The 9091-nt window shown below is 38.1% G+C and overlaps 1 pseudogene; it reads right to left on the bottom strand.

The window, feature by feature from the left end:
- Positions 1–2927: 2927 nt before the first annotated feature.
- LOC113058021 (endonuclease 8-like 3) lies at positions 2928–8550 on the bottom strand (annotated as a pseudogene).
- Between the last annotated feature and the right edge of the window lie 541 nt (positions 8551–9091).

Raw genomic sequence — 9091 nt, 5'->3', positions numbered from 1 at the left:
TTTAAAATCAACTTACTTTTGCCTCAAAATGATACATTTTCTCAGTTTAAACATCTGATATGTCATCTATGTTGTATTCTGAATAAAATTTGAAATTTGAAACTTCCTCATTATTGGATTCTGTTTTTATTTACAATTTGTACAGTGTCCCAACTTTGTTTTTTGTAATCGGGTTTGTACTTCAATCTGTGTGCATTTAATTTATTTAATACACAAGTTTCACAATTTGAGTTGAATTACTTAAATAGATGTACTTTTCCACAACATTCTAATTTATTGAGATGCAACTGTGTATATATAGTAGCCAGTGGCGACCTCAGCAAAAACTTCACACGCAAATTAATATATTTGTTTACAAATGTGACCATTTTAGTCACTGTCTGGGGCCCTGCTTTCTGTGTGGGTGCTTAACCTCCAAATTACAATAATAATAATAATAATAATAATAATAATAATAATAATAATAATAATAATAATAATGTCTGAGTCTGCCTTCCACTGTTTTTTTTTTTTTTTTTTTTTGCTCTGTCCTGTACTGTCTATAATGCTTCTTGTCTGATCAGTTGTCAGCTAACCAATCAATAGCTATTTTCTCCCAGTGGTTGCAGAAGAATTGTCAACCCAACCATAGAAAGGTTAGTGCCCCCAAACCAGGAACCTCAGTGTAATAATCACTCCAGGGTTTACCTTTAAAATTCTTAAGCACCTTACAACTTCAAACATGGGTTTAAATGAGGATCTGTGGCAGATAAACTATTTCAATATACTTTAAATGTACCAAACACCTTTGAAAGATATATTTTTTTAAATAAAATCAGTGTTATGGTTAGAATCAGAATTCTCTGTGCATTACTGTGAGAAGCATCATCACATTTACCACAAACAAACCAATCACAGTTGCAGAAGGTGGTCTGCTTTTAAACTACAACCATTTTGTTTTATTTTCAAATGCTTTTTAAAGTTTGTTAATCAGTTATTGACTGGTATATGCCTTAAGATTAATGTTCACTTTGCACTACTTAAAGGTCCTATGACATGAACATTTTCTGAGGTTTTTTAAGATTAATATGAGTTCCCCTAGCCTGTATATGGTCCCCAAGTTTCTAGAAATTTGAATCGGTGTAAATCGAGATTTTTCTATCTTTCTCTGCCTTTGAGAAAATGGAAACTCAAACGTGCTGATCTTGAATCTCCTCGTTGTGACGTTGCAACGAGAATTGTTACCTCCCCTTTCTCTGCTTTGCCCGCCCAAATATTTACATAAAATTCAGTCGCAATGTCAGCAGAGGCGTTACAAACAGACTTTTATGATATGGATTCAACGGCACTGGCACAAACAGTGAGTAACAGTGTTCATTAATGCCTGATCTGTGATCAGTGATTTCTGATGGGTAGCTAATCATTCAAGTTCACACAGACTTTCTTTCTAAATCGTTTAATACTGTTTATGCATCAGTGAATCAAGACAGTGACTAAAGGATCAACTTCACGTTGTTTCTCTTAGTAGCATGAAACAAATCTGTTATTTAAATTGTGATTTAACTACAGAGAGCGATCAAAAGAAGCTAACTTTTTTCCGGAGCTGTCACACATCGCGAGTATATCTGCACACTTGCCCAAACTGCTCAAGAAAATATGATCATATTACCCCAATTTTACAGTCTCTGCACTGGCTACCTATTAAGTTCTGTATCAGTTACAAATTATCATTACTTACCTATAAGGCCCAAAATGGTTTAGCTCCAGCGTACCTAACTAGCCTTCTGCCACGTTACAACCCATCACGCACCCTAAGGTCAAAAAACGCTGGACTTTTGGTAGTTCCTAGGATAGCAAAGTCCACTAAAGGAGGTAGAGCTTTCTCACATTTGGCTCCCAAACTCTGGAATAGGCTTCCTGATAATGTTCGGGGTTCAGACACACTCTCTCTGTTTAAATCTAGATTAAAAACACATCTCTTTCGCCAAGCATTCGAATAATGTATCTTTTTAATTGTGAGTGTAGTTGCATCTGATCAAAGGTGCATTTTTATTCATTAGCTTGGGTTAAACTAATTTTACTTTGTTGGATCAGCAGCTATGCTAATGATGTCTGTATTTTGTTTCTATGTTTCGCCACAGGATTTACATCCCGTGGTAACTAGGACTTACACAAGCTCCAGTCTGGATCCAGAACACCTGAGAAGAGATGATGCTGACCCCTCAGAGGACCCCAGATGATGCTAACCCTGAATCAACAAACAGAACTAACAATTATTGCTAAATGTGTGACTGAATCATATAATTACTTAATCAATAATATTGATAGTTCATCGTCTGGCTGACTACGTCTTGTATTGTTATTATTATTTTTATTTTTTCTAAAATCCTGTCAAATGTGCACAAACTACTAGCTACTACTAAATATTGTAGAAACATAATTTTCTGTAAAGTTGCTTTGTAACGATTTGTTTTGTAAAAAGCGCTATACAAATAAACTTGAATTGAATTGAATTGAATTCCACATGAACGCATTTTGAATGCAACGATGTCAGCCAATCACAACAGTTGTGGTTTACTCCGAGTCTCACAGCAGACACGCCCCTTCAAACAGAGCATTCAAGCCAGAGGGCTAATATCAGGATCTAAAAATGCTTTTTACTTCTAAATTTTAAATGTAAAACTCATACTAACAATGTAAGTACACCTAAGAGAACATTAAAAAGCATTTAAAGATAAGGAAATGATCCATGTCATGGGACCTTTCAAAAAATATATATATAGTGGTACATGTTACCACTGAAACCAAAGGAAAAATATGAAAATGGTTTATTTTAATTATTTTTTTAACGATTTTCTATGATAAAGCACACACTTACCTTTTCATGATCTCAGCATTAAAAGCAAGCATTGCTTCAAAAGCGTCATTGTCATGTCCAACTCATGGATTCAGCAGCCAGGCAGAATTGAGATGCCAAGGTCGTTCTCATCCCACTGGAAGAAGTTACATTGCTTGCCCATTTAAACTGGGCATGCATATATAGAAGTTGCAGCCATTATTCGCTCCCAGTTATTGGAACAGTCATATGATGATACATGGGAAAATAAAGGATTGACCACTGTTGCAAGAAGTACGAGTATAAACCACTAATTATAGTTTATGTTTCAAACTTTAAATGTATTTCTAATTGATTAAAAAACTAAAAATGTATTTATAATTCAAGTTCATTCTTTCTTACCTTAAAGAAGTTAACATTGAGTCTCTTGGGGCATGGGGCAGGTGTAGAACTGACAAATCTCACACAAAAAAGGCATAATTTTGACATATTGCTATACTTACAGATATCCTTTGGTTACAGAATATATTATTGAATGAAACCATTAGTATTTCATTAATATGTCTCATCATAGGTGAAACACTAACTGTACTCGCTCACCTTGAGGATCTAATGTGCTGCAGGCTTTCTCCAGAAAGTGCTCCATTCGGGGTTTTCATTCTCTTGTTAGGCTAAGTGTGGCCCGCTGGAGATTCTCTCTTTTAGATTCATTGCCTTTGAATTGCATCCCAATCATGCCATTACTGGGACTCTTCCACTTCCATGTGCTGTGACAGAACCACTCATTGTCTCTAGTGTGTGTGCGTGGTTAATGGTGGGACTTGAAGCAGAGTCAGGTTTTGTACTGAGGTTGGTTAGGACTAGAGTAGTGGTCCCAAATGCAGTCTTGCGATTTATCTTTATTTCCTGCAGAGGTTTGCTAAAACGGTTGCAGGGCTAGCGGATCAGGTCCCGACTCAAAGATGAATGTTCCAGCTTTGTGGGCTCTTTGGGTACTGAGACACGAGAGAGCGAGTTAGATATGAACTACATTAAAAAATGTTCACTTTCTTGACTAATAAGTGTGTCCGAAAACGAAACCTACCTTCTGGTTACTGCTCGTCCCTCCTTCATAAGCCCATCCAGTCAAACAATTACGAGTTGGGAGTTTACTGTCAAACTGAAAAGTCAGCAACTAGATTGGATTCTTGTGTGTAAATGTTTGTATAGGAATTTGTAGCTATGAGAGGAGGTTCAGCTCACCTGATGTTCAATTCCCATCGATCTCCTGTTTGACAGTGCTGACAGTGGTATGCCATCCTACTGTTGTCTCCCAATCGACAGACAGTGACAGTTCCAATGCACTGGCCACAGTCTGGAGGTTTATTCACCTTGTAATACTTGTAAAGGGTTCCATTTATTATACACTGCTTTGAAAAGCACAGTAATTAATTTGTTTAATGCAGATCTGACAAAATTTTAATTGTTAATTTATAGTCTAGAAAAATGGAGAGACTATAAAATACATTATAAAACTGGAGTGTGAAATCCTGTTTAACTCTCACAAGATGGTGAACTTGTTGACCTTTAAAAGTAAAGAAGAAGAATTTGAAAATTAACACTTAAGATTTTTTAAACAATGTGTAAAACATCCATTCAACTGTGTCATGTGACAGAGATATTGACTTTTTTTGTGTTGGTACTGCACACAGCAAATTGTACCTTGACAGCCGGATCAAGGCCACTGTCAAAGAGCACTTCGTTTTTAATTATGTTTCCTACACCAGGTAAGACATCTAATCCAACCAAACATCACACAGCATTCTCTCACCCTCTACAGCTTCCACCGCCTGAGAGAAACTAAACTTGGTCGAACAGATATCGAGAGCCTCAATGGCTCTTACTCTCTGTTCACAGTCCTCTGAGAGTCTAGGGGAAGCAAACATAATAATTATCACTATTCCCTGAGGAATCTTTAAAGGCTCAATGTAAAAATGAAAAAAAGTCTGGCTGCCTGGATCATGCTAAATTATGATAACCAGGAATTTAATCCAGCACAGCGAGCGTTTCTGTGACAGGGATGTTGCCTAAGACCTGCATTAATGAGCTGACCTCTCAGATGTACATTAAGATAAAGTGCTTGTCTTTTAAGGAATTTCAATGAAGATCCTGATCTGATCCGGGATTAAATGTATTAATTATCCTGGACTATTTAGGAATGAAATATATAGTATATAACCATAATCAGAATTATTACAATAAAAAAATTACCTGATTTCTACAGTTATGTCAAATAAATATCATTGGTAAGCTGAATAACCAGCACTGGGGTTTTCCTCTCAAGTCTTCCTCAAGGGGTTTATCCTCAAGGAACCATTCATGCCGAAGTGCAAAATGGATTTAAAATGCAGTTAAAATTATTTCCCTACTTTTTCCAAGGACGTTTTAATGACCTTTCCAGTCATTTGTGATTACTGGATAAGGATTTACAGAGATACCTGCTCTGGAATTTCATTTGTATTTCAAGAACCAGTCATTTATAGATTTGAATACCACTTTGAGCCCCATACGGAAAAAGATATTAGCTAGAAGCATTTGCCACTTTATCAATCACGCAGACAGTTCTTCTCAAAGGACAGACTGATGCTTATCATGCTGGCTTGCTAAAGAGAAAACTCTTCTCCTACACAATAAACAATATCTAGCTCATTATATATTTTAAAGCATAACATAGCTGGAGCACACACATATATACAGGTGCATCTCAAATTAGAATGTCGTGGAAAGGTTAATTTGTTTCAGTAATTCAAATCAAATTGTGAAACTCGTGTATTAAATAAATTCAATGCAGACCGAATGAAGTAATTTAAGTCTTTGGTTCTTTTAATTGTGATGATTTTGACTCACATTTAAAAAAAAAAAAAAAAAAACAATCAATACACTATTTCAACAAATTAGAATATGGTGACCTGCCAAAAAGCTAATCAACTAAAAACCCCTGCAAAGGTTTCCTGAGCCTTCAAAATGGTCTCTCAGGCCCCTTCCACACGGAGACGGATAAAATTTTGTATAATAGGCGTTTCATCCACACAGATCCGGCATTTGGGAGAGTGAACCCAATATTTTTTTAAACTGTGTCCCAGAGTGGATAAATTTGAAAATAGCCGCCTTTGTGTTTTCGTGTGGACAGCGAATCTGTATATTTTCTGAAACTATGACATCATCAGCCCCTATCTCACCCCTAGTCAGACACCTCTATGTCACGTAACAGCAACAAAAACATGAACACACACTGAATTATTGTCTTTTTATTAACTAACATTAACACATATTAATAAATGTATTGTTCCATGTTCGTTTGTGTACCACGTGCAAGATTTATGCGCATAGTCCATGTCTTCTGTTTTTATTGTATCTCTGTAGCAGAATTACAGCGCCACATACTGGTCTGGCATGTATACTACATTGTTTTGTGTGAACGCAGATATTTCTTGAGATGAGAAAAAAAAAAAGATCAGATTGGGGTTAGCTCCGGCTTCGTGTGGATGTAGCCTCAGTTTGGTTTACTAGGCTACACAATCATCGGAAAGACTGCTAATCTGACAGTTGTCCAGAAGACAATCATTGACACCCTTCACAAGGAGGGTAAGCCACAAACATTCATTGCCAAAGAAGCTGGCTGATCACAGAGTGCTGTATCCATGCATGTTAACAGAAAGTTGAGTGGAGGAAAAAGTGTGGAAGAAAAAGATGCACAACCAGCTGAGAGAACTGGAGCCCTATGAGGATTGTCAAGCAAAATCGATTCAAGAATTTGAGTGAACTCCACAAGAAATGGACTGAGGCTGGGGTCAAGGCATACAAAGCCACCACAAAGAGACGTGTCAAGGAATTTGCTGAACCACAGACAATGTCAGAGGTGTCTAACCTGGGTTAAGAAAAACAACTGGACTTTTGCCTAGTGGTCCAAAGTCCTCTTTTCAGATGAGAGCAAGTTTTGTATTTCATTTGGAAACCAAGGTCCTAGAGTCTGGAGAAGCTCATAGCCCAAGTTGCATGAAGCCCATTGTTAAGCTTCCACGGTCTGTGATGATTTGGGGTACAATGTCATCTGCTGGTGTTGGTCCACTGTTTTTGAGAACCAAAGTCACCAAGAAATGTAGGAGCACTTCATGCTTCCTTCTGCTGACCAGCTTTTTGAAGATGCTGATTTCATTTTCCAGCAGGATTTGGCGCCTGCCCACACTGCCAAAAGCAATAAAAGTTGGTTAAATGACCATGGTGTTGGTGTGCTTGACTGGCCAGCAAACTCACCAGACCTGGACCCCATAGAGAATCTATGGGATATTGCAAAGAGGAAAATGGAAACAAGAGACCAAAAAATAAGCTGCAGATGAGCTGAAGGCCATGGTCAAAGAAACCTGGGCTTCCATACCACCTCAGCAGTGCCACAAACTGATCACCTTCATGCCACGCCAAATTGAGGCAGTAATTAAAGCAAAAGGAGTCCCTACCAAGTACTGAGTACAGTAAATGAAGATACCTTGCAGAAGTTTTATTGGTCTTATGAAGTATTCTAATTTGTTGATGTGGTGAAATGGTGGATTTTTGTTAAATCCATCCATCCATCCATCTTCTTCCACTTATCAGGGCCTGGTTGCGGGGGCAGTAGTCTGAGCAGAGACACCCAGACTTCCCTCTCCATAGACACTTCCTCTAACTCTTCCGGGGGGATACCGAGGCGTTCCCAGACCCCGAGAAACACAGTCCCTCCAGCATGTCCTCTGTCTTCCCTGGGGCATCCTCCTGGTGGGACATGCCCGGAACACCTCCCCAGGAAGGCGTCCAGGAGGCATCCGGAACAGATGCCCAAGCCACCTCAGCTGGCTCCTCTCAATGTGGAGGAGCAGCGGCTCTACGCTGAGCACCTCCCGAGTGGCAGAGCTCCTCACACTATCTCTAAGGGAGTGCCCAGCCACCCTATGGAGAAAGCAAATTTCGGCCGTCTGTATCCGGGATCTTGTCCTTTCGGTCATGACCCACAGCCATAGGTGAGAGTAGTAATGTACGTCAACCAGTAAAATCGAGAGCACATTTTTGTTAAATGTGAGCAAAAATCACAAATTAAAAGAACCAAAGACATCTGTGTGCATTTAATTTTTTAATACACAAGTTTCACAATTTGAGAGTTAAATTACTGAAATGAACTTTCAATGACATACTAATTTATTGAGATGCACCTATAAATATATACTGTAATCGTACAAACATTTTTTTGTAAATATTTTACATTTGCAACCCTACATATCTTAATGACATCACCTTCACATTAAATCGACTTTATACTGTCAGTTGCCCTTCAGGATATCCAAAAAAGTGCAATGATCACAAACAGCAACATAATATAATCATAAATCAGAATGTAATTTCATGACTTCAACTCTTTTCAAATCTAAACAGGGCTCTTGGAAACAAGCCAGGAAGTCTTAATCTGCCTTCATGGGGAAAGAAACTTACATTTGGTCCACAGCTTCTAACAAAATCACTACATACAATGAAAACCTAAAACAGAAACCCTAAATTGCACTTATTGATCTACCCTTATTTAATTGATTTGCATTTTTCCAACAAACCTCGGAGCTATTTAGCCAAAATACATAAAAAGCTCATTTCCCCAGGGTCTCCACCCCTGTAAACGCACAGCCCATAAAGCACTGGAAAGACCTCCTGGTCCTAGTCTCAGCCTCAGACAACATGCCCACGGAAAATTGGCTAAATGTCTGATGCAAAGTAGTCATCGGACTGGCTCCGGGAGATGCGCGTGTCCCCCATTTTTTAACGTTCAGCCTGGAAATTAAGTTATTATATCATATGACATGTCAGTTAAAAAGTGGCTTTCAGTTAAGAGAGCATGCATTTTAGTCTGGGCTTTAACCTTGTCTGTGAAACTGGCCATTAACATTTAATCATTTATCAGACGCTTTTATCATTAGGAACTTACAAATGAGGATGTTACGATCCCAGACGAGCCCCCACTTGTTACATCCCCACTTTCTAGTCTAGGGGCAGGAAAGAAGCTTAACAAAAAGTTCTGGGGAGAGAGTCTCAATTTTATTTATATGAACGAAATAGCCTAACTCCACTCCAATGATGGGAAACATTAAACTGCATCACATTAAACTGCATTTATGACAAAGAACTCAACAGATGCAGGCATCATTACATTATTATCACTCTGCCCATCAGTAGTTAACAAGTTTGGAAATATTTTGAATACCAATGAAAATTTTTTAAAAT

This window comes from Carassius auratus, chromosome 39 (genome assembly GCF_003368295.1).
Source record: "Carassius auratus strain Wakin chromosome 39, ASM336829v1, whole genome shotgun sequence".
NCBI classification, from domain to species: Eukaryota; Metazoa; Chordata; class Actinopteri; order Cypriniformes; family Cyprinidae; genus Carassius; species Carassius auratus.
Note: the sequence above shows the minus strand (reverse complement) of the source record. Positions and strands in the feature narration are given on the sequence as shown.